Source organism: Xiphophorus couchianus, chromosome 20 (genome assembly GCF_001444195.1).
Source record: "Xiphophorus couchianus chromosome 20, X_couchianus-1.0, whole genome shotgun sequence".
In the NCBI taxonomy this organism is placed as follows: Eukaryota; Metazoa; Chordata; class Actinopteri; order Cyprinodontiformes; family Poeciliidae; genus Xiphophorus; species Xiphophorus couchianus.
Window position 1 is genome coordinate 6,521,597 of NC_040247.1, and position 27,553 is coordinate 6,549,149.

A 27,553-nucleotide genomic window follows, 5' to 3' on the forward strand; every position below is an offset into this window, starting at 1 on the left:
ACCAACAGTGAACAAAGTTCGGACCCTAAACCGAACCCTAACTGGACACAGAGCTATAGAAGTGCTTACCGGATCACACAGTCCAACCAGAGGTAAGTGTCAGTCATTGTTTCATTTATGAAGCTGAAGGCAGCAGCAGCAGCTAAACACCAGCTCCTACAGCCCACTCTGCCCTCTTCCTCTGTTTGCTCCTCCTCCTCATCACCTCTTCTGATTTCTACGCTCCAATCGATTTCAATTAGGAAGGCTTAATAACATTTCTCATCACTGTTTTGGCTGGAGGAGCCAGGCAGTTGGACATTACACGTAATTTACCCGGAATGCATTGCAACGTGAGCAACATGGCGACATTCCTGTGAAAATATTTTATTAAAATTTATTTTAAAAAAACTAAACATACAGTAACCTACAGTGTTATTACTGTATTGTTTTTACATCTAAGATAAATATTTCCCAAATAAGGTCTATTTTTATAACTAGTCGTGGTTCCCTTTAAGGCAACGTAAGTTGTTTATAAATCTGCAAGTGATCTCCAGCACTGTATGTTTTTTTCTTGCATTTTTATGCTGCCAGCAGTTAATCCCTGATCACTTTGACAGGTTGTAATTTATGTAGGGTGATTGCGTCAAACACTTTTCCAACTAGGTCTCGCAGGGAAGCTCCTCCTTTGATGCTTGTCTGCAATATGATTTGACTGATGAGTTTTTCTGTTGGTGATATGTTAAAAAAGCATTACCTTTACTTTTTGGCCAATATGGTTTGTTTGAGTGATGTTGACAATATGACAAATGACAATGTACACATTGACAGATGGAATCATTAGTCTTCTTTTAAACAGGAAGAAGTTTGCCAAATTCTATGACAGGCTAAAACAGGAGAGCTGAAGCTTCCCTCCTTTGTGCCTCCAGTGATCTGGTGGTGAAGACACCACCAGGGGACTCACATACATCGTGTTTACTGCTCCATCTTGCACACCAGCTCCTGAAGGAGAGAGTTTCACCTCTGGAGATTAAAACACTGGAGCGATTTGTTCCTGTTCTGATTTTATTGCTCACTAAGCTGTAGCTGTCTGAAGGTTAGCTGTAAATTTAGCAGTGCACAGAAGCTGTTTGATTGACAGGAAGATGCACTTCTACTACACTGGGTGTTGTTGATTGTTTGTTTAACAGTAAACAGGAGTATTTTACATTTATTTTGAAATGGAGATATTGACTGGAGACATTCCTTCTCACCTGATCCCACTGCACCCTCTGTCTCTTTTTCAGGCAAAGTATTGCTTCAGGGACGCACAGTCCTGAGGGTGTGATTCTAGGTTTATAAATTAAACTTACTTACTTAACTTGCTTACTTACAGATGTATGTATTCAGTTATTGGTTGATAAATATCTACAGAATTGACATGAATAAATAAAATTCTACATGTTATATGCTGTGATTTAGCATATTGTCAGAAAAAATGAAACATTTCCTTTTTAGTCTTTATTGGAAACTCAGAAGGAAACCAGAAATAAATATATTTTAAGTAAGGCTAAATTGCAAGCTTCTACTGTGACTGCTGACCTCATTTGTAATCATATTAAACAGATTCATCATAGACCACATCAAGCAGTGGAAAAATGCGACAAATCAATCCATATTTAGATTGAACTGCAATTATTAAGCATAGTGTGTGTGTGTCCCATTTAAATTTTGCTGTCATATTCTAATAGTTTCTTACTAACAAAACAATTCATAGTATAGATTGTTTATGTATGTATATAGTCAAGACTTTCCACAGCAAATAATTTCTTCAAGAGGGAATTTTATGTTTTTGAGAAAACTATTTTACATGTTTCTTATATTTTCCATTAATAAATGCTTTGACTTAATCATATTACTAATTAATCATGAGGACATACACGCTTTTTCATTTGTTATTGAAAGTCAATGACAGCGGCTTAGCACTGGTATTAACCCCACAGTGAAACGCCTTCTGAGTTTCCATTAACCTCCACAATAGGACTGTCTGCTAATTTTCACAGCTCCACTTTGGCAATAATTGATATTCATGATGTGTATTCTTCCAGCTTCCAGTTGAATTCAATATAAACAGACTCAGAGGTTGTGGGTGTTTTAATCTGCTTGGGGATATGTGCCACATTGAACAAATCAGTCCACAGCAAACATTGCACACTATTATTCTATGTTAAATGCACAATATGTTATTAACTGTAGAAACATGGAGTCAATAAATATTTCAAAATAGGACATTTCAGCCAATAAACAGGCGACACTTGAAGAAGATGTCCTTCCTCTAACAGATGGCATGCTTATTTCTTAGTGATGCACTGCTCTGATGAATAGAGCTCGTAAAGGAATAGCATATAGTGGAAGCTTTTTATGCATTTGATTTCTAGAGACATCATATATTGTTTACTATGGGAACAGCTGAAATAAAAGGACATTTTGTAGCCTGCAGATAAATTAGTATCTAGGGAATTTACACAATTGAAACCTGACCATGTCACTGGCAACAAAAGAGAATTTAAGCTCTGTTGTTGTTACATATGATTGTGTAGAAATATAGTCTATTTTTCTTATGTATTTTATCTTTACATCTTACTGCAGGTGTGTCTGCTTGGGAATAAAAAGTTAATAAAAAGAGTTAGCAACACCACATGCTCACCTAATCACTGCTTGAACAAAGAACTTTGTTGTACATTTAATGTGAACCATGATGTGTTCTGTTTTTTGGTTCCAACCTCTGCTGTCAGGAAGCCATATAACTCTCAACCTTGAGTCAAGGGAAACAAAAAGGAAGAAGAAAAAAGTAGTAGGGAATGTCCAGCATATAGCTAGGTATGACAGATGAGCCTGTCATGAAAGGCATGTTGCATAGTCAGGGCAACATCTTTCAGTGTCATGCTGTGTTAATTTCTGTACGGTTCAGGCATGCAGCAGTTTGCAGCAAATAGAACAGATGAAGATATGGTACATTTTATCTGCAGGTTGAAAAAAGCCCCCACAATTTCCAAGGACATCCAAGGATGTGACAATTCTGTCGCATCTCTCCAGAACGGAAAGATGTGACAGATATTTTATCATACTGTGTCTGGGTTTAATAACCATGCTACTGGTTGAAGAATAGAACTGAAGAATATTATCAGTTATATTCTTCTTAAAAAAAAAAGATAGATTATTTTTAAGATGTGTGCTGTAACTGCAATTAAAAAAATCTTCATGAGGTCTAAGCTGTAAGCTGTGTAGTCTATGTTGTAAAGTAGATAATGAAAAACAAAATTTAAATAACTGGGATTTATTGTGGTGACATAGGGCTTGCAATTTGACTTTATTTTTGAGCTTTTGAAGTTGGGCTTTATGCACTGCATTATACATCCGCAAAGAAAATTATCATTATAATAATTAGTTCTAAACTGATCATAACAACCAACTCTAACAATGATTGTGAACCCTAAAAACCAAAGTATGGTTGGGAATTGTTACTTTAATTTTTTTTCTTCTTCCATGTGACCACAAGCACATGCTACATTTCAGTTTAAAAGTCTACTGTTAAGCAGTTCAGATGTACTACTTAGCATAATTGGTGTAGTGAAGTGGACGCTTTGATAATGAGCAGGTTTATTTTTAGAGGAACATTTGTGTTTGTAATGCACAAGCTGTATGATGTGATAGATTTAGAGCCAAAAACACGGTTACACATTTTGTGGTGACTTTTATTATCATCGCAATATATTCTACAAAATCTTAAGATAAACTTTTAAGTTCATGTTACCCATGCCTACCTAATAATAAAAAAAAAACCTGAATACATTTCCAACCTACATGATATTTTTTCTTGTGGAAAATATTGTTCACGCTTACTTGTAAATACAACGCAATGAAATGGTAGAAATGTACCTGTTGCTGTATGACTCAGATTAAAGTAGTTCAGAATAAATTACTTGTCCATTAATATCCCCCCCCCCATCACCACAAGTTTATTATATCTTGTACAGACAGATCAACATTTATGGTGAAACCTTGATAGCATAAATACGCAAACATTTAAAGTCTCCGCTCTGAATGAACAGTTTTTCAGAAGATTTTAAACAACCACCCTAGTTGGCATCCTACCAGCAGCCTAATAAATAAGGTTACCATGACAAAATCACACACGCACACAAAAAAATCTGCTATACTTGATGACTTGCTTTTTTTTTTTTTTTTTACAATTTTACAGACTTTGCATAGTTATTGAAAAGATGATGTTCCTTTAAGCAGTCAATGCTTAATATTTCCTTGTATCCATGAATGGGATCAATCTGGTATTTTATAGCATTGCTGGTAGCCCAGGGCTCCACCGTGGTTCTCCGTTAAACTCATTACAGGCTTCAATATTTAATATCATGGCTTCTCTGGGGAATATTGGTCTCTTCAAAATATCCTGCTCATTCCATTGTTTAATGGATTGCCATCTTTGAGTGCTTTCCATATTGGCAAGTTGCAGAACCTTACATCATCTCACAGCCAGACTGTCTGCGTATAAATAAATAAAAAATAGATATCCATGGTCCACATTCTGATATCACATTTTCACCTTATCTGGGTTCTACAGAGGTAGTTTCAAATGCAGCACACAGCAGTTAGATATTTTTCTGTTTAAGTGCAGGTCTTTTCTCTGCAGTCTCATACAAATGTAGCCAGGGCAAAATAGTGTATAAGCTAAGAACACTTCTGATACAATGCTGATTTTCTCATAGTACTACAAGAACTCCATTGTTGATTCACAACTATTGAACAATGTAGAATTATCTGAAACAAATAACTGCTCCTCTTAGCTGAAATGTTATAATTGGTAGTATATATAAACAAAACAGTTGCCTCGCTTCAAATCCTAACTTATCTTATGGAAAGTTGAGAAAAGTCTTAACCCTGGTGTTATCTCCTGGGCAGTAGTGAACTATGAGGTATGAAGTCGAGATATAGTTTTATTCCAAAAGTGGTGTTAATAATACATCAGTTGGAAAGAAAACTGTTTCTGGCTGTGAGCCGATTACTGCTTGGATAGTAAATGGCTAATTTTTATCTTCCTATATTTGTTATGAGGGATAGCATTAAAAGTGCTAATAGCATTCCCTAAAGGACATATATTGAGTCTCTTGCTCCTTAAGAAAATTAAAAATAGCTGATAATAAACAGGAGGTAATAGATTTTTCAGTAGCACCAAGATTTTTGTGGTCACCTTACTTGCTGGTGGAATAACTTTAGGAGCTGTTAGCAAGGAGATTGAATGCATGGTGTATACATCTTAACTTTAAGACCAGAAACTAAGAGTGAAAATTTTGTGAATATTTTGTGTTTTAATAGTTAGCTCATGGATGAAGATGCTTTCTTGTTCTTCTAAGGGTTTCTAGGGGAGTCAAACTTCATGAGGGCAAAAAATTCAACATCACTACTCTGCACTTAATAGTGTAAGTGGGTTAGATGTGTAGAGAAGATTCTAATGGTCAGTGACTGACAATAGCTATTGCTTTGTGATTGTGTGTTTCAGTTTGACCAACCAAGTGAAGCAGGTTACTACCAAACCTGTACTTAACAGAACTAGCTGAAAAGAAAGCTAAACTTCTTCCCTGACAGAAAAAGCTTCACTTGTCCTGGGAGTGACAACTGCTCCAGCTCATTTATTGCGCATGTTCCTCATCCTTCTTGGCTAACATTTGTCAGGAAAACAAAACAACAAAATAATACATAGTGCCACAAAAGTCAGAAAACAAACCAATAATGGTAGTAATCTTAATCACAAACACAAGACATTAGGTCACATATGGAAATACCGAACTGAGGCAAATTATTTGCAGAGAAACTTTCCAAGCTGAGTTGTTAACATTTCATGAAGTACATTTTTGATCAAAGTTATATTTCGTCCTTTGTCTTGAGCATTTCAGATCTTCTCTTTTATTCAGAAGTTCAGCAATGATAGATTCTCTTCTGCCTCTTCATCTCAGATGTGATGTTTCCCTCTCATCTATCATCCTGAAATACATTCACATTTGATAGGCTTTGCTCTCAAATGGAAATATAGTATTGGGGAAAAAATAAAATGACCAAAAGCTTTCAGACATCAGATAGTCTATCCCTTTTTTCTTTTTGTCCTAAAACCATCAGTAAGCTTGAGACTTAGAACTTTAGCAACGGATATGTGTTTTATTTGGTTAAATCTCCTAGGTGCTGTCTCCTTAAAGCATCAGATGTAGGAATTCCCGTTTGGATTGTAGAGAAACTCAAAGGGTCAGAGCGAGCACTGATTGGACACAGGCTGCACCATCAGATTTAGCGAAAGGCCGCGTGGAGAACAAAGGCAAAAGAAAGAGTGGCTTTGCCCTTTGATGTCACATCTGAAGTTGAGGAAGGGGTAGAAATCAGTGTGACAGTGATCACACTTCTGCTGCAGACTGTGACACAAACACAAATCTTTTTTCAGGTATGGTTTCAAGCCAGCAATTCAATTTTTTTGTTCACTTCACAGTAATTGTTACAACCATGTTTCTGCGTGAGTGTGATAGAGCACAAACCTTTTAGTGAGTTTACAGACACTAGAAATAGGCCTTATAACACATGGTTTGAAATGACTGTGTTGTGGAAAAGTCTGCTGTGAAAAATGAACAATTCTTGCTGTTTGTCAACAGTTTAAACATAACATGGAGATGGATGTTTGTGCTTGTATCTTAGAAATTAAGACGCTAATAAAATGGCATTGTGAAACTTTCTTTTAAACTGGACCAACCAATTCTGTGTTTTATAACTGCACTTTAATTTGTTGTTGATATAAACGTAAGGGTAGCTAATCAGTTGATGTATATTTTTTTTATCTAATAACACTATTATGTTATACGTATCATTTTAGATTATTTGGAATGCATTCAAAAGCATTACATGTAATTTTCATTACAGCCTTCTTGACTACATTTTTGACAGAAATGTATTTATAGCAAAAATTGCAGAAATGTCCCATCGGAGCCTATTATTGCTGCCCTCAGAACCATGGACAGCAACGTCTGAGTACAATTTACCCATTCATTGTTGCTTTGGAGACGGCAGAATCATCTCTTTTGTCACATCTGTGATAGGATGTTTTGTCAAGTGACAAGCTCAATGGCTTCATTTCTACAATTTCTTTTGAATTTTTTCTTGCATTGATTATTTTAAGATGTCCTGGCCTCCAAATTGTCTAACACGATTCAAGCGGAGTAGACAAGAAGCTTTAACGATGCTTGAAGACAATATCAAAGTCCTAAATTGTGATGGTGTGTGTTCTACCATTGAATGCATTTGTAGGTCCTTGAAGACTTGATGTGGCATGCGTCCACATCATATTGTGCAGCAATGGCATCATATTGTGCAGCAATGTCCAAAAAATGTTTGAATCCTGCTGCTGGGATTGAAATCATGAACATAGAAGTTTGCAGCAACTACCACTCACATTTGCTAACCTGACAAATAAGGATATTTTTGTTGTGCATAGATATTAGAATGGATTAATTGACAGTCTAAAATGTTAGTTAAATCTTGAGAAGGATTTATTTTTGCTCCTACCTACATTTTTAGTTCTGTCGTTGCAACATACTTCAATAAAATGTCTGATACTTGAATATGCGTGGCCAAAAAAGACTTAATCTCATTATATGTTTTCAGATTATAAAGTCATTATGTAACAGTATAAAATTCATTTTCTTCAGTTTTATTAATTATCCATGGGAATGTTTGCTGTGAAAAGGAGACAATAATGAGTAATATATCATTAGCATCATAATTATTATCTATATATAAATAAGAATTATTATTAGTAGTAGGGGTAATAATAATAATCAATATTATTACTGTTACTAATAATAATTAGTAACCTCACAATACATTGCCCCCAGATTACCATTTAACCTTGTGCACCAACTGTTTGATCATGCTTGAATTGAATTGCAACACAACAGAAGCTGGACTTCCAAACAACATGCTCAGTGAAGGTTTATTTTGATGAAAAATTAAACATCTTTCTGCTTATTTCTGACCCTATGGAGTAGATAAATCAAAGTCAAACCCTTACTGAGTATCTGTTGCGTTTGTGTGTGGAAAGTCATTAAATCCAGGACGTGGCCCACAGGCAGGCTGCTCTCCTCCCGACTCAATGGTTGTTACATGAAAAATAAGCTTGGTTTTTCCTCTCCCTTTGTATCTCTCTTTTCTTTGTTCTAATGGGCTCCCGCTCTTGGCTTTCACTCTGAGGATGACTCGTGCGTCCTGCTGGGCTTCTTCGGTAACGTGGTGCGTTAAAGTTAATGCATTATGCCCTTACTTCACATTTCTCTGAGGGCACATTCACAAAATCTCCCTCTCTTATGCTGTGATTTGTGACTTCATATTTCATCCTTGTCCACAATCCAACACTAAAGTAATGGCTAAGGTGTACAAAGGCAGTGATGTTATTGCATTTTAGACAATAACATGTTTATTTTCTTATGTAAAAAAAACCCAAACATTTATTTGCATCTTTTAATACATGTCTAATGTTTTGTATAAAAATGCTTAAAAGAAAATCTACAGAATATACCCATTTTTTCATTAGAATAATAGATTAATTGTCCATATAATCAATAGGATAATTGATTACTAAAATAGCTGATTGTTGCAACTCTAACATTAATATTTTATATGAGTATGTATGTCCGCCTACAGCAGCACCTTACAAGCACATTTTTTCCCCACCTCTTTTCTGTTCTGTCTGTTTGTCTATTTTTTTCACTGTGTTCCCCTACATTCCTCTGTTATCATTGCCTGGAGAAGAGTTGTGAAATTTATGACATTTCAGATCTGCAGGGGCTGGGTGATGCTAGACGAGAATAGTCTCCAGAGTTCCTGCTAGAATCCGCCTCTCTTTGATGAGCGAGTTACACAACGTCAGCGTCCTCAGTGGTCTTGCCTTTGCGATTTGTGGTAAACAGAGAGGATTTTCATTTGTTTCCTCTGGTAGCAGCAGCGCTACCTCTGCAAGATGGCCCGTCCTTTGTAATAACGTGCTTCACCTTCAATGGGATATCGAAGAGTTTCATAAAGATGAAAGGAAATGAAACTGTAAACTTTGTTTTCGAACTTGTACACTTTGCTGCCCTGTTACTCTGTGCAGAGAAAACTGGACTGTTTATTTTTTCTTTAAATTCTCAAGTTATTTCTGTTATGAAACAGCTTGAGAGCATGAAAAGTCATTCCTCTGATCAACAGAAAGCAATAGTGTACTGCAAATTCATTAGTCTTTTGGATTTTATTTATTTTACTCTATTATTTTTTTCCGCTATGCCATAATGACATTTTACATTGAATATTCAGATTAAAAACAAGCAGTGATTGTGAAGTGTCACAGCTTCCCCCCAAATTATTTTTTTTAGTCATTGCCTCTTAATTAAATAAATAACAGAGAGAAATAAAGCAAAACTTGGCATTTATTTATTTATGTGTTTATTTATTTAGCTGTAAACCAAAAAATATATTAAAAATTGACATTTCTTATCATTTCAAGCCTCAGAGACTGAGTGTGCTGTCCTTGCAGTGTTATCAGGGATGTTGTTAGGTGCACAGATGGTAAATATTTAATGTTTCTGTGTCCTGCTTTGCTGCTCCCAGTTGGGATGAACTCTATAAGTGTGTAATAGCTCCTTATTCCCTCAGGACAACATATAACAGCCTTTCTTCCACTTGAAGGTTTGCTGACCATTGCCTGGGGGGAATCTGGATGTTTGGACAGCTTTTCTATGGAACAATATTTTTGTTGTCTGGATATTAAGCTGCAGTGTAGAGAGGAGAATTATAGTTTGAGCTAACAATTTTTATCAATAAGAAAATTACTTTTGCATCTTCAGACTAACTGACTATTTTTAAAACCGTTTTTGTATTTAAAACTCATCTGTGAATTGGCTAATGTCACATTTTTATTATTATTGCGACAGTTGTAGTTATACAATCGGTCAGCTGTAAAGCAACAGTAGGGATAAAAATTGTAATGAGGTTTTTTTTCTATTCCTCGGAGGTTTTTCCCATTTTTCCAAACTCAGCTGAGATGTCAGTTTACATCTGTTTCCGGGTCTCACTGGAGATTTTCTATGCATCTAGGTCTCTATATGCAACTTTGTCTTTGCAATGTTTGAGGCTTTTAAGCACCATTGAAAAATAAAAGATGTATACCTGTACCAAAAAAGGGAAATAGGATGTGGTAACCAAGAAGTCATTTATGTTATTTTTTCAGTCAGCAGTTTTTGTCGTCATTCACAAGTAAGACTTGTGTAGAAAAAAAACTATACTGTTTCCTTTTTTGCAGTGAATACAGCAGTTTTATGCAGATATATTGGGATTCAAGTGTCAGTTAATGGTTATGGATGGAAATAATTTGTGCACATGCATAAATATTCAATGTTGCCTTGGTTCAGCAGGGTGAATCATTTACACGGCTTGATAAACTGGAAGGATAAAGTGTGCATATTCCTGCCTTTTTCTTTGCACACCGTTTAGTTATAAAACCTCAGATTTTTATGCATTTGTCCTTGGGCCTGCAACGAGTTTTCCCCAGAGCCAACTGTGATTTTTTTTCTTGTATGTTATGAATTGTTATGTTGTTGAAACGTAACCTTTCACACCATCCTGAGCCTCTGGGCATTCTGGCTGAGAAGACGTCACATAGCGGTTCTAACCTTTCATAATTTCCGAACAACATTACACCACTGTGCTTTAGGGATCTTTAGATGATGTACAAATCTGCTTGTATGCTGTGATAAAATTGTTTATTTGAATGTCGGTAGAAAACTCTGTTGACCACATTGTTTGGTTTTGTAAGAAACATTCTTAACAGTACTTATTTTCATTTTTCTTTCAGGACAAAAGACTTTGAGGCATATGTGTGGAAAAAGTTTAAAAAGATCTTAAAACCTTGAGTACTGGATGTACTTGTATTACAGATTCAGACTAATATTGGTGGTGCTCTTGGGTTATTTACTTATTTGCATTTTTTCTTGTTTGGGGTTTACTTTAAGCACATTTACATATTTATTACAGAGGCTAATATTAAGGCCATTTCACAGCAATCATATAGTCACACTGCAAAAACACAAAATCTTACCAAGTATTATTGGTCTAGTTTCTAGTACAAATATCTTAGTACGCTTGAATCAAAAACCACCTTCAAGTAACTTTTCACAAAGAAATATGAGCTTGTTTAAGTCAATAATTCCTTAATATTGATGAAAAAAGGTTTAGTTGCTGGACAGATTTTGTTTTAATTTACAAGAAACTGTTCAGCAACCTATAAGAGCTAGTTTTAAGTAAAGAATTCCATAATATTATTTAAAAAGTACTTATAAGTTACTTTTGTCTTCTTTAAAGTTTACTAAGACATTTGTACTAGAAACTAGACCAATATTCTTAGTAAGATTTTGCATATTTGCAGTGGGATTGTCTGAAGGACTTTTTATTGTTTGCTACCTGAATAATGCTATAGTACTAAAATAAATACTACACTCCCAAAAAGTTGTATTGCAATAAAATAGATGTAAAACTCATTACAGCTGCACCATCATACTGAAAAGGACTTCTCTTTTCAAATATACTTTATAGCTTTTAAAAGCAGTGGGCTCAGGAGCAAAGATAAGCAAAACTCTTAGTGCTGATGGACACAATTAAAAGTTTGTACCAGTGTCAAAAATCACATGTCAGCTGAATGAGAGAACAGGACAGGGAATAAAAGCTGCAGCTTCTGACACTTGTAATTGTTTATATTTTAACTTCTTTCACAAGATAAATGTGTATTGGAGAAAATACACTGATGTTTGGGTCAGATTCTATTTACACGTCCCAACTTTGTGTGGAAAAGCACTAATTCCACTGGCATTTTCTTCCAACAAGAAAGAGAAAAAAAGTCTTATTAGTTCATAAATCAATAAAAATAGTCATTTTTTGTCTATATTTAAGAAGTATTGACTTGAAAAAAGTTATTTTGCTGAAAGGTTACTCTTAGATTACTTTTGCCTTATTTCAAGTGTACTAAGATATTTGGACTAGAAATTAGACCAAAAATACTTGATAAAATCGGAATTAATATCTGTTCGTACATCATTAACATTTTCCCAGCATACCATGTACATATTGGCTTTAGCCATGTTTCAACAGACAACTGTAGGAACCCGTCTAATCCAGTGATGAAATTATAGTGGTTCTGTGCACATTTCTGCTTTCTGTCATTATTAATACAACTGAATTTAAAAAGTGGAAAAGGTCATACATCTTGTTTTTGTTAAATCCACTTTGTAAATTACGCTCCAAAAATGGGCAGGTGTAACTGACTTTGTATATAGTCACTGTCTATTTCCTGTTCTTTCCTGGACTTGATTTAGTAGTTTAGTATTTATCTACTGCTTCCACAAAGCATATCACAGAGGGCGACCTTTCATTAACGTCTCCTACAGCCTGTTGACAGTCAAGCTCTCAAAGTCAAGGCTGACTTACATTAGATGGGCATTTCAGCATGGCTGCCACGTCTCCTGGATCCTGCAGACATACACTAATTACACCAAACTGCCCTTTCAGTTTGACTTCCCTCGAACAGATATCTCAGAGTAAATGGCTGTTTTTTTCTCTCTCTCCTGTTTTCGCATTCAATAAATGGACGTCTTTTGAAAGACACAAGGGAAAAAATAAAAGCAAACAAAGCTCCTCAAACTACCCCAATGTAGAGACAATAACCCGTTTGTCAGTAGATGACTATCTCTGGAGAATTAGCTTGTTGACAACACGAGGTGTTAGTTTTGATTTTAGATGAAACAAGAAAATCTTATTTTAAAAGGGGAGCAGCAACCCCTTATCCTCATCTTTCTTTGAAAGCAAAAAAATGAAACAGTGTGATTAATATGCAGAAAGCCAAAAACAGGACATGACATCTGAGCTTTGAAAAATAAAAAAGTAATCCTGTTTGTGCCCAGGTGTCCTAAAGCTATCTATTCAAAACAAATAAATCTTGACAGACTAAACTGATAATAAATATCTACTGCATCCAGACTAAAATATATGTGACATCAACCCTTAGGTCTTAAATTTTATACAAAAATAAATAAATATTTGTTCAGTGTAAGGAGCTGAATTTGCTTCAGACCTTCCCCAGACTGGATTGAGTTCTCTTTTATGTCAGATGATTGTTTGTTTTCTCCTTTTTATTTATTCAAGAAGAATATCTCTATTGCAAGCATTACTAAAGGACAATTAGTCTCAATAACAATTTATAAAGAAGCTGAGAGAGCTTGGTGGGGACACGGTAGATTTAAGTGGCACAGTCCTTTGCTCTCTCCTTCAAGCCCCTGATTTCATTTGTAGTCCGTGTCTTTGCCAATGTCCAGTCAGTCTTAATTGAATTTAAAAAGGTTGACCGTTGAGTTTTCAAGGCACCCCAGCTTTTTCAATCATTTGCAATATTATGTGGGTTGTGTGCTTTGGGGGTGATTTGGGTACAGGACAATGATTGTACTTGAATATGACAAGGCAAGGAAGGGTAAATAAGGCCTCATCATGGAGAGCAAACTATCCCTTTATAAAGATAAGCAACAAATAAGACACGCAGCAGTGACGGTAGCCAGAGGCAGGCAGAGGGATGAAAGAAAAGACGAGAAAGGATGAGGAAGTGTGAGAAGCAGAAGTGAACCTTAGATCCAGGTGACAAATAAGGAAGAGAAATCTGAGATATGGGATTTATTCTGTCTCAGTTGATTATAATGAACCGTAATCTTTCCCAGAAAACTTTTGTAGATGTTTATTTTCTCTTTATCATTATTCAGATGTTTCTGACTTGTGCTTTTTTATTTATTCAGTCAGATTCAGTCAAAAAAAAAAAGATGACGCTAAATTGCCTTGAGCATAAGACTATTTTCTGTTGGAAGAAATGTAATCCCACATTTTCAAGAAAAGTTGAAGAAAATGTTTTATTGTCTCAAGTCAAACGTCTTTTTTTCAGGTTTTAATATTCAGAAAAGCATACTAACTTCCTGAAGAGATACATCCACTAATCCTCTTCTGCATATGAACAAACTGTTTAAACATTAGCCTTCTCAATTTGTCTTCAAACAGTTCAACTGGAAATTGTTCCTCTGACATGCTAATGTCAGATAAAAACATCCATAGCCCCTTCAGCAATGCTGACATGTAAACTTCTCCACAAATATGCAAAATCCATACCATATTCTAATAGAACTGTGTGGGGTTGAGAGTCACACTTTTTTCATGAAGAGAGTCATATTTCAAGGAGTAGAGTTGTGCATAATTCACCTCTGATGTCAGAAATGGGATTGCTGTCAGCCCAGAGTTGAGAGTGAAATCACAATTTGCCAAGTGTTGTGACAATTAACTTATACAACTAATGTTCTTGTTATCTTAATTTATGCATTCAAATTGTAAAGGACCACATTCACAAAAACACTGTATTAATGAGACCGTTATTTAATCCGAGTTGTGCAGATATCTCTATCTAGCATCTGAGGTTGTTTTAGAGAATTCTGCTACGCGTCATAGAAAACAACTTAAAAAAATTGGGTTGACTGTGAGATGTTTCATTGATAACGATTAGATGGGAAAACAGCCGGGCTGGGAACAGGAGAAGGAACAAAATGTACTGTAAACAATCTGGTAAGAAAGAGATTGTTACAGTACAGTAACAATCACATTACAGTGCATCTTCTTTTTTAATTTTAAAGAGAAAAATCTCATAATCTATCAGAACACATCAAAGAGAGCAATGAACTGATAAAATACTTGTGTTAACACCAAAAAAGTAACGTCAACCAGAAAGCTTTTTATTGAAGGATTTATAATTAATCAAGATGTGACTGACACAATTAGATCATAAGGAATGATAAATAGAGCCTCCAATTTACATAATTCTGCAATTAGAAAATGTGTCTACTAATTTGTTCAAACCCGTTTCTAAACAACCACGCGGAAAACATGTCTTGCATCACACTCAGAAGGTTTTTGTTTTTGTTGCTAGATCACACACTCATCAAAATATGTGGAAAAATATACAGATGAATGGCATTGTGCAGTATTAGGAATGTAAAGTTATTTGATGATATAAATAAATGAGCATATTTCATCAGAAATACTGCAACTCCAAGCTGCCAACTCTGTCATTTCAGAGTTTCAAGCTTAAATAGGTTATTGATGTTTTTCTGTAAAGGTTTGAAATGCTTAATAAACTCTGGTAGAGGAGTGCTGGGTAACTCAACTGGTCAAGTCAGTGTAAAATCTGCAGAGATCTGTATGTCTTTGTTGCAGTAGGCTCAGCTGACCCTGACCTGACCTCTCTCTACCCTCATCTTGAGGAACTTTGTAAATAAAGGCTAGTTGTGTCAGCAAAAACAAAAGTAAAAATGTACAAAGGCTGTTGTTCATAGTTTATCTTTGAAATGATGTGAAATTTTTCTTTTTTCTAAAGTGAATCATTCCAGTTCATCAGTGGAAAATTATAATTGTACACGTTCTCTCTCAGATTGAGCAAAGCAATGTCTCCCTCCCAAATATTACCTGTAGTGAAACTCTTTCTTAAGATGTGAAAGTATAGCAATTAATTGAGAGCTCTTCAACAAAGAAAATAAAAATAAATTTCAGTGTCAGAAAATCTGACAAACCCTGCCTTTAATCTTGAAGTGCATTTGTGCTGCTTGCATGGCCATCTTTCTATTTTCCTCTAGGAACACTCACGGACAGAGAGCACTTTTCATTCACACCGGAGCAATTGCTTGATAAAATTGAAAAGCAGAGGAAATATCAATTTTGTACCCTCTTCTTGACAGAAGTAAAAAGGTAAACAGTTGAGCTGATTTCAAGAAATCATTATTTGTGTTTCCGGGACGACAACACAACATGACAGACACTCGCCACATCTTTAGTCAGCCAGAGATGGAAACTGCTTATAGTCAAAAAGGGTGGGTTGGCAAGAGTGCACACAAAATACACAGAGGAAAAAAGAAACACACGCCCACATAATAGGAGCTGAATCAAAGACGGAGAGAGGAGGCGAAAGTTAAAGGTGTTGGGAAATGAGGTTAAGCGGAGAGAAACAGTTTTGACTGACTGTCCGTAGCTGCATGTGCTGATCTGCGCTGATATCCTCTGTGAAGCCTCATCAGTCGCTCAGCAGGATGTCTCAGAGGAAAAGGAGTTTTACGTTTGGAGCTTATGGAGGGTAAGATAATACAGGCCTAATCTGTGTAATGGCCATTTGATTTGGGATGTTTTACCATTTGCTTCGCTCTACAACGGCAATAGTGTGTGACACAATAGAGAACCTGTTGTGTCTGATTGCCATCTCAGGAGAACTGAGGGGAAGGTGTAAGACGACTGCTCAGGGAGCTGTTCTGCACCTGCTCAGCAACCGCAGAGTCAGATAACAAGGTCATTCACAGTCAGCACGGGTCCTTCTAATTAACAGCTTTAACCATTCATAGCAAAACACTGTGCTAAACTAATTAGATGAGTTTTATTTTGTGCAAATCCAACAAAGAGTGATTTGAGAGGGATTCTTCAGAAGGCAGTTTGTTTTCTTGGTCACTGTACACTGACCTGTACAGATTTTTTTTTTAAAGTATTGAACAAACTTGGGTGCTTTCATGAATAATAAAATGTCTTGTAAATTTAAGCAATGAATTGGCAGTTTTAATGGTTTTTCCACTGGATTTTTCTGAACTTGTGAAATCAAGAGCTACGTAGATTAAATAAATTATATTCAACAAATAACATGATGACAAAGGGGGTCTTGAAGTGTTCAATTTGTGCTGTTGAACACAGAAAAGATGGCCATCAAAGTTGAGTCACTCTCTCAATGACTCAGAGACAAGTAGTTTGGTTTCTAAGCAGTGTACACGAATTCATATGGTATTAAATAAAACAAATGAGTTCTTCTAGGCTGTGAGGAAAACACCCGTGACAATCAGTTTGATGTTTTTGGAGCAGAGGTGAAGTTGAAAGTTTTCCTAATTCTGCAGGCCTTAGAAAAGCAGAAATGTATTTTAAGAATAGGAAACAAAAACTTTGAGGACATAATTTCTCTTGACTAAAACCTCCAGAATCTGTAGCTCTGAATGTAAAATATATTTTAATGTTAGAATTATTATTATGTCTTAAAGATGCAAAGTCTTCTTTTCACTCAGCAAATGATTAATACATTTTAAAACATATAAATGAAATTACTTGTTTTACTCCAACCAATAGTTGCGAGAAATTGTTTTAAAAAATAAAACGTCAAATTGGTATTGGTATTAGTATTATTTTTTACCAGGTTTACCAGGTATGGCTTATTCCTTGGCTGGATTGCAGCCGCTGGTTACCTAAATGATTGAATACTTACATGGATCCAGTTTTATTTTGAAGATGGCATCCTCCCTTCTCTCCCCTTGTCTGTCTCACCTTTGCAGTTTCCTGCGGGAAAGTTGGAGTTCTAGGCAATCAGGCCGAGCTTTGTTAACCATGTCATGTGATCAGACCATAACATTTGTATTCCTCCTAGAAAATGAAAGTGGGTTAGTGCAGTGCATTCTGGGACTAATAGCTTGCATACAAGTCTTACTCTTCCAGTACATAGTTCAGTCCCAACACAAGAAACTAATAAGATCCAATAACCGGAGGCAACACTGAATGAAGTGAATGTTCACAAACCTCAATAATGTTGAAAGAAAATTGGAAGTAAATTTTTTATTAAAAACATCAGATGCTATCATTTGTTTTAGCTTTGATGCAATTATATAAAATTAATTGTTTTACAGTATTTGGAGTTTTTTTTGTCTCACCAATTTTAATTTTTTAAAAAGTTTTCAATCTCCATTTTTTATAAGGCTGCCGATTCAGATTTCTCTTTAAGAGCTATAATGTAGGAGGACATAAGGATGACCTTTATGATGTTTTTATTGACCTTTATACAATGAGGGCATTAATTATTAGTGGCAGATGAGACGTCATACTCTATGTATGTGAATGTGTGTGGCAGAGCAGCAGCCACTGTACAACAGTTTCAGCATCACAGTTGACATTTAAGACTTGATTGTCTTATCTTTGGGTGTGGATCCTATCCTTAACTCAGAGATTTCTGAAGATCTTGTAACATTTTTAAATCAAGAATTCTTCAAGAAAGGCAGGTTGAAAGCTCTAAAATATAAATCAAGGCAAGTTTAGTTTGATATGTTCATCCATCCTGTAAAATGCCAGAAGACATGCCTTGACATTAGATAAAAAACTCAATTACCTTTTAAAATACTGGCTTACATCAGTTTTTTCTGGCTTCATTTTTAAACACCTTACTGATAGACTATAGATTATTTTGTGTTTTCCTCTTGCAGTAACAGCTTCCACACTAAAGGATATTTCCATTGAGACCTGAGTTGAAAATATCTTGTGACAGCATCAATGCAGCAGATAGCCAGATCATTTACTTGTAAGCAACAGACAGGTACAAATTAACATGTTTATTGTAAGAAAAAAAATGCCTTTTTCTACTTTGTATTTTAATATATCTTGGTGGTTTATTTTGCTTCCACGTTGAAGAGAATTTTCCTCTGCTGCTAAAATTCCTGTTGCTGAAAACGAGTCCCTGTGAGGAAATAATTGCTTAATGAATAACTGGAAAATTATTGTCAGACAGAAATGAATTGAGCTCAGGCTTGAAGCTTCAGACTTGTGACACTGTCTTTGGAGATGTTATTTGGTGGCAGGATAATTTCCGTGTGAAATTGAATTCTAATTGCTGTTGGAAGATTAAGTTGTTGGAGCAAGGAGAACCGATGTACAAAACAACAACTGAGAATTGCATCCTATATCTGCCAGTTCTGTTGTTGATAGAAGCCACTGGATAACAAACATAGAAATGTATGGACACATTTAAATTCATTTGTGGATTTTACTTAATTTATACAGTACAGACAAGTTTAAAAAACGTAATATTAACCCAACTTATTCATCCCCAAAACTTGTCTAGCTGTTGATTTGATGCAGAGTTGATTAATTCAGAGGTGGCTATCATATCCATGTGCAAAAGTGTCCTTAAAGATTATACAAGGTTTTTATTTTTTTCCACCAATGTTCAGATGAGCTTCTGCTAGATATTCAAAGTTATAAATGTGGACATCCACAAATACATGATTCTTTTATAAAAATATCTCACCATCATCACAATTGCGCTTACTTTCAACCTCAGGGTTGTTGAAAATATGTGCGTAGAGATGATGGGCTGATACTGTTCTGGGTGATTTATCTAACTTAAGCTTGATTATATCTGCAGGTAAAGCTGTTTTATTACTCAGAAATGTATCCATCTGCAGAGTTATTGCTGCACCATGCTGTTATGATAAAATAATTCAGTTTGCTTTTTTTCTTTCTTTATTTAGCGCTAAGTTTATAACGAGTTGGGACTTTTCCCACAGGTTTTCTGTTCATATTTGTTGTGTTTACCACTAGGTGGTGTACGAGAATAGGATGGATAAGAGGGAGGAAAGGAATACCGGATGTTACTGTACTGCTGAGCGAGTTATGAATAAACGCTGTTAAGAGTTCTTTGTCTACTTGAGCTTCTACCTCGTCCTACCTTCCAAACATAACAATATTGTCCCGTCTCTGTTCATTACAGTTAGTGCAAAAAGAAGATACTTAAACTACAATAGCTTTACCTGGCGAAACACACGACCATCTCAGCAAGGAACAACTAGGCAGTTGCACAATATGAACTTAATAAATGGAGAATAATGGCAAACTTTGCGTCAAGGATTTTAAATATTTAATATAACAAGATACTTTAAGGAATTGTTGCAGCACTAAGAAACACAATGCTCAACAGTTGGTACACTGTTCTTAGCAGTTCTCCACAAACATACTTATGACCAGATAGATCAGTTTTTGTCTGGGATTTTGATTATGTACATAACCAGGAAAGAAAGTTGCCCTTCCAATATTATAATGTTCCCAAAGATGCTTCAAACTGGTTTTAGAATGGGTAAAGCAGGCTTTCATTACATTAGACATCTGGAAGAGCCCAATGAAAATTCATGGGCTGTGATTGAAAGTCAAGTCTGTGCCAAGAAACCAATCAATTTAAATGAACTCTACAGTTTCTGATAAGGGTGAATAAATAGCCACACAGTGTCAGGTCGAAGGTTTGTTGATGTCTACAAAAAATGTGTGGTTTCTGCAGTGTTTGTTAGCCAATATTAGTAGCGGTGTATGTATTTGTTTGTGATTGTAATTTTAATCTTTTGTAGATAAAAAAAGACTCACCGTAAAGGCTTTGTAACAGTGAGTCAGCTTTCAGCCTCAAGACAAAAGGAAGAGTTCACCCATGTGAGATCATAAGCTGTACACATATCTCACTGCTCTATTACAGTTACCCTCGCAGGTGTTGCTACCACCTTATGATTGTATTGAGGAGCTTGGTGTGATAGTGCAAGGACACGTCTTGTTGATGCATGTTTTCTATTCTTTTTTTTTTATTTCACTGTTTTTCCAAGATTACCTGCGTTTTTTCTTAACTTTGATGTTTAGGTTTTGTAATAAATAGTAAGTAATAAATTTAAACATAAATAAAGTAACAAAACATTCAAAGATGAGCAGTTTTTAAATCATCTCTGTTTCTGATTGCTTCTGAGGCAAACCCTCCTGGGAGTTCCAGGTAGCCATATAATTGCTGAAGGAGATGGGGTGCAGAACTGTACATATAGGAAAGAGCAGAGGTTGCTCATTTCTGCTTTGGGCAGCTCTTTTTTTAGGCTTAAAAAACTCAGGGACATACTGGAAGTAGTGGCCAAGATAACAGCTGGGTCTAAAAATATTTCAGGAAGGTTTTCTGTTGCTTCACTCTTATCTTCTTTATTAAAGGATATACAGAGAAAAAAGACAAGTCATGAATTTTCTTTCAAGGTTATGTATATAATCAGATAAGATTCTCTGTGCTTACCATTACAGAAGTTCGACATCTACCTTTGGGTTGCTTTACTCTCTTTTTATACAGTAAATACAATCCACAGATATGTATTTAATGTAAGACCTTGGCCAAAATATATCCCAAGGATCCTGATTGTGGATTTACCATAGATGGCTAAAGAACTAAGAGTTTCCAAAACAAGAAAATGTATCTTGTTTGGAACACACACAAAGATTTTAGTCTTTTCATGTGTCATTGAAGAAGGATATCAGCCATCCAACTTTTTTTTCATGATGCAGCCTAAAAACCTGGTGGGGTTTAAATGAAACTCTACATTGTCTTTATTACAGTGATAAGGAAATGTATATCAAAACATGCTCAAAATGTGCCCAAAAGGCATGGTAGACATCAGAAACAATAGGAGCCCCAATAGTGATACTGGAGGTACCCCATAGTGGAATGGACAACAACCTGTAATTTGGCAGAGCTTCAAAATAGGATTAGTCAAATAAATGTGAAGTAAACCATTTCAAAGCAGATCCCAAATGACTAATCAATCCCTTAGTCTGTTGGTTATGAACCAAAAGTTGACTGTACCAAAGACAAAGGATTAATCCAGCATAAGTTCAACAGTACAATTTTCTGTCACACTATGCATCGAAATCTCATCTGTGATGGTAAGAAGAGCAATGTCAGAGGTATGAGTTTTAATGAAACCTGATAACTAAATTTTTTCATCTTAATTCTTCCTTTAAAAAAATAATTTTAGAATCAGGCAACATATATGAGTAAGAATTTGTTTTTAACTTTCTTTCTAGAGATCTGTGCGATCTGAGCAGCGTGATTTTAGTTGACTAGAGATTGCTGAGCCTACTATATTTAGTAAAACTCCTGGGGGGCTGGAGTCATTTCTGCAGAGAGTATTTTGAATTTTCAGACACATTTCTTGTGGCACTAATAAATGTCATCTCCCCAACACCTTTTGCACTACTGCAGCCCAATATCATTGCTCTCCCCACTGATGTTTACTTTAGTCACTTAGCATTTGATGTGCTCAGCCCAGATCACCCTACGATGTCAAGTGGGATAAAATTACATTCGTACTCCATGAGCAGAGAATATGAGTGTAACAGAAAGACATTTTATGTCTTCTTCAGTGTTGTGCCAGACATCAAACTATTTTTTTTCTTTCTTGTGCAAGCTGAGTCTCCACTTTATTTTGAAAGTGTGACATATAAGCACCTGGAGAATTTTTCTAGAATTCCAAGAACTGCACATAAAAAAAATACATCTTATGGTTTTTCTAAATTAGACATGATAGAGATTGTTATATGTCTATTAATAATGATGCAATAGTTGAATGGATTTGATCACTGGAAGATTTCTCTTTACCATTGTAAAAGAAGCAGGTTTGTAGAAAGCAAAGCAAACATGCAGAAAGATACACAACTTGCTGCTAAATAGTTTGTATTTTTGTGTTTTCTATTTGAGCATCTTTTCATATACTGGAATTAGAATTTAGGATTTTAGCTCAATCCTCAGAGCTTATTGTGATACTATAAGTAATGATTAACAACAAACATTTCAATGACAATCAGAAGGTTTTGGGTTAAAAAACAGTTTTTTTTTTTTTGTTAAACTAGTTAGAACAGCACAAAATACTTAAAGATCATATGTGATTTTTTCACAGTTTCTTGTATGATTATGATTGTTTGCATTTAAACTTCTTCTTTTAATGACAATACAATTAATTTACCTGATAAAAACCTAGCATGCCTAGGAGCTGCCATGGTAACAACAATTCAGATTTGCCCCTGTAGAAGTCAATTGTCTCATTTTGCACAACTTTTGCATAAACAAAAAGGATCGCAAATTCACTTAGCAACAATCCAACTGGTGGGGCATAACATGTAAGTGGCTCCCACTCAGTTGTAACTAAAATTTTGTGAAAATCCAACAAATACACTGGGGATATTGCAAAAGGAAAGCACAGCAGTAGACCCAGGACAATGTCACAGCAACACAAACTGAAAGCAAGCAGCCCTGAAAACAGAAAATGCACAATAGAAAGAAAAAACAGAGCTGAACCAGAAGGCAGCCTTATATTTAAGCAGTTCCATCCAAATCGGTAAAGATGACTTGTTGAAGAAAACACATTTACTGATTTCTAGTTAAAGGTCATCTATGTAACTGCAGTGAAAAGTAAGATTGTTGATTAAATATTTTGGTTTCCTTCCACAAGCTTCATATAGTTTGCTGAAATTTTGTCCTGTTCCTTCTGGAAGAAGTGATGTAACTTTGTCATGTTTGATGGTGGCTCTGCATACAGACCTGTTCAACTCTGCCCTCTGATCATCTATGGTATTTAGGTTATGGCATTATGATGGCCACTTCAAAACATTTGCTCTGTTGCCTTTAAGCCCTGTAGACTAGCAGAATGCTAACTGACAAGGTACCTTTGGAAAGCCCATTTTCAGCTAAGTTTTACCTTCCTTGCTGATGTGTTGAGATGTAGTTTGAATCTTTCCTCACAATGTTCCTTCCTCATCATCCTGTCCATTTTCCACAGCAAAACCCTCACGCAACATGATGCTGCCACCCCTGTACTTCACAGTTGGGATAGTGTTCGCAGGCTTTCAAGCGTCCTCCCTTTTCCCCTAAATGTAAAAGAAATGTTTCATCAGAGTAAAAGATATGTCTTTGAAACAGAAATCTTTTGTGTGAGTGCATTTTCAAACTATCTTTTGGAGTAATGGCTTCTTCCTCACTGTAAAAACCTTTCAGCCATGCTGTTTTAATATGGAAAACTACACTTTCTTATGAGAGTCTGTCACCGTTTTCACAAGATCTTTTGTTTATTTCTGGAGCTGATACTCATTTCACATTGAAGCACATTCATCGCTGGAACTTATTTCTTTCCTCAATGGTAGAATGACTGGATATCCATGTGGTGTTTATAAATGTCACCTTCAAGCAGGAAATTATAGCCGAGGATAGATTTTTGTAGATGCACATTCCCTTTCTGATACCTTGCCTTATTTGTTTTTTTCCATGTTACTCAACAAAAGCAGTGTTTGAGGTGTAGTCTACAATACTATCCAAAGATTAATATTGTTGCTCCCTTGCAGTTCTTATTAGATCAAGATTATATAACATGTATGTACTCATCTATGCACATATTTTTTAAAATCATAAAATTTAGACCTTTTTTAATATGAAAATTCTAATGTTGCATGTCTTCTCAGCATCAGTCTTTCCCCACAGGCTTTGCTTACACTTTTCTTAGATTTCCCTCTAGTTTAAATATTCCCCAAAGTTTTACGGCTACAAAAAAATCCAATGTCGTTGAGGGAATTGTATTTTTGCTTTAATCTCTGTAAATGTTTAAACTGGAAAAGCTTGCTAGTGTGGTTGAAAAACTGATAAAAAGAACATTTCATCCATTTTGACAGAATTGAATAGATACGGTATATATTTTATTTTTATCGGCTGTTTGCTTGATACTAGAGATAAAGAATAAAAATGTGGCGATTCAGGTTTAGTCTCAGCTGTGCAATACCACATCAGAACATTGCAGTCCAAATCAAATTCACTGTAATGTTAACGTATTTTCATGACATTTCTCTCTAATTAAAACTTTTGGAAACACTTGTTTGTCAGTGCAATTAGTTGCAAAATTTAGTTTGTTACGGTTCATGCTGTGTCACATTTTGGAGGTGTCATGTCATCCATTAGCAGAGGGGGGTGTGGTTGTTTATGCTGTGACCTATTTTTCAATCCTGGCTGTTAATATCAAAACAGAGTGCTGTCTGTGTCAGCAGGGGGGACAAACAGCACACCTAATGATGACTGGCAAACTAATATTTCCACTGATAACAAGGTGCAATAAACAGTAAAAAAACAGCCCTCAGCAGCTCCTGACATGGCTGTTTTCATATCAAATAGATATTAGTCGGTTAGAAAACTGGGTTAAGGTTGATACAACTGTGTTTGAAACGCACTGAAAAGTTCAATAAAATAATATTTCATTTGGGACAAACTGTGGGATTCTACCATTTAATTATCTAAAACTTAACAAAATTCATATAATACATCTAATATTATCAACCTATTCATGTAAAATGAGCAAATTTTAACAACAGACAGCTAAATATGTAAAACTTTTATAATTTCCCCTTGGCAAGCTAGAATGCATACCGTAGTTTAATGACTGGACCATGGAAGAATGTAAGCAACACAAGCTTTAATTTTAGAGTCTGGTAAGCATAAACTCAAACTTAAAACTACAAGCTTCAATAACTCAATATTTTTGTCCTCTGGTCCAACATGTTCTGCATGCTTTGACACACTTTTGCACACCTGATTCAAATTAACTTATTACTTAAAACAGTTGCCAGACGTTCTGCGGAAGCAGTGTGCGATAAGAACCAGAGTGAGAAAACAATGAAGTGAAATCCATTCCAGTTTAGGGTTAAAGTAGAAATTTGTTATGTGTTGCGGTGAAAGTAAAGTTCTGCATATGTAAACTGCTCCATTTGAAATTGACCACAATCTGTGAGTTAGTTGATATTGGAAATGGTTGATTATATTCTGCCCACATTCCAACAGTTGAGTAGTGCTTTTCCTATTCTGCGTGAGCTGAATTATTTCAGAGGGAAAAATGTATACTGATATTGTAAAGAGTAAATATTAAGGCTTGACGTGTATGACTCTCTATAGCGTCACTTTATATAGTAGGTTTTTCTTCTTATTTCATCAAATTAGTCAAAAAAATGTTTTAATATTCCAATTTATTGAGATGGTCCCACTGCTGCAATTTCAGCTGCTGTCATTTGCCTATTTAGGCAGAGATGTGTCAATGCCAAAAATGTGTGGCATGTTTTCAGCCTAATACAATCAGACAAAAAGAGGATTTCTGTTTGATTTTTCTAATTGTCATTTATGCAACAGATAGCAGTGAATATTTGATGTGTATTTTCGAAGTACAGCTGAACTCCTGACATGTAAAAACTGGCAGCTACTGCTATTTAGTCCAGTTTATAGTGAATACAATGTCACAAACACATATGATGCCAGCAGAAACAGGTGAAAACAAAGCAGCAGGGCAAAGTGTATTAGCTGTTTTAAATTAAACACCCTTGATGGTGTCTGACAGGTGCTCCCAGTTGGGCTGATTAGTCCTGCCCATCAAGACTGGAAAGGTAGCACAAATTGTCCAAGAAAGCAACCAACATCTCTCCATGCAACAAGTTCAGCTAAGTAGAAGCTTATTTAAGGCATTTAGCCTAAATAGTTCTAATGCAGTCTAAAGACAGTCCTTAAGGGTTCGCATCCTGCAGGCTTTAGTTCCTTCCCTGGATCAACACACCTGAATCAAATGATAGTTTGCTAGCCAGGCTCTACAGCTCATTATGACATGCTGAGGACCATTTGGACAATTTCTGTCAGCTGTTTTGGTGCATAAGCATATGTAAAATGGCAGGAGACGGCTGCAGTCAAAGATAGTAATTATTCCTGCCAGCATGGCACATTTACTATACATGTTTAAGCTCCTTTTTGTTCTCCAGGCAACATAATGTCTCATCAAGTGTATTTTTGTTTGACAGTGATTTTAAAAACACTTTAATTTATTTCTTAAGATTATTATGACAAACAGAAACATCTGCAGGTGTTCTGGGTGGCAGGATCTGCTCCGTGCACATGTCATAAAATCTGTAATGGATAAAGGGTGGAGACAGGAGCAAACCTTACATAATCTGTTTCTGGTGCTCAGAAATATCATCTTTGGGGAATAAATCTTGGGATTTCTCAAGTAAAACTAAATGCAACAGTAAAATTTGGAAACAAGGAGATGCTGTAGACACATCTCTTCTGTTTGTGATGTAACCAGTCAGCATTTAGTTTCAGCATTTATGCCTGAATTTTTTGTGTCTGATGGTGTTGACAAAACTTGGGACAAATTTCAATTGAGTTGGAAAATATATAAAAAATAATTTTGAATTCAATTTATTGATACTTTAATAATTATTTATTTGAATACTTATACTTTATTGTTATAATATATTATCTTAGTATTCCTTTAATTGTTTTAAACTATTATAATGTATTGAGTTCTGCTCCAGGACAAGGGATTTTAAAAAATATTCAGCAAACACCAGAAAAACATACATTGTTGTGCTCACATGGCCCAGGTTAGTTTAGTCAGATATTTGAAAACATTATATTTTGTGTATATTTTATTCAAATTTTGTGCTTTATCCATAGGACCTGTTTTGTCCCTCTTCTCAAGAATTACTGAAATATCAAAAATATTCCTAGCTAAGATCAATGATTGGTATGCTGCTAAGCATGTGTCACATTTTTTATAGAGATTTTTGTCATTTAGGAAGCAAACAAAAGCAGTCTATTTGCACAGGTCTAAAATAAGAATGTCAGGAGAGTTGCTCTAATTATCCGGATGGTATTTTCATTTTACTACTTTGTCAATAAATGGCTTCCGTGCTTTTGTAAGCATTGACTCTGAATTAGCTTTGTAATTATTTGAATTGTTGCCCCTGGGGAGGATGGCAGTGGCAGTGATTATTTGTAGATTAATTATCC

The 27,553-nt window shown here is 35.5% G+C and overlaps 1 protein-coding gene across 1 annotated transcript in view; it reads left to right on the top strand.

Annotated features, from left to right (window-relative positions):
- rap1gapb (RAP1 GTPase activating protein b) overlaps positions 1–27,553 on the top strand; it is a 108,713-nt gene that overhangs the window by 22,748 nt on the left and 58,412 nt on the right. The window lies entirely within an intron of this gene.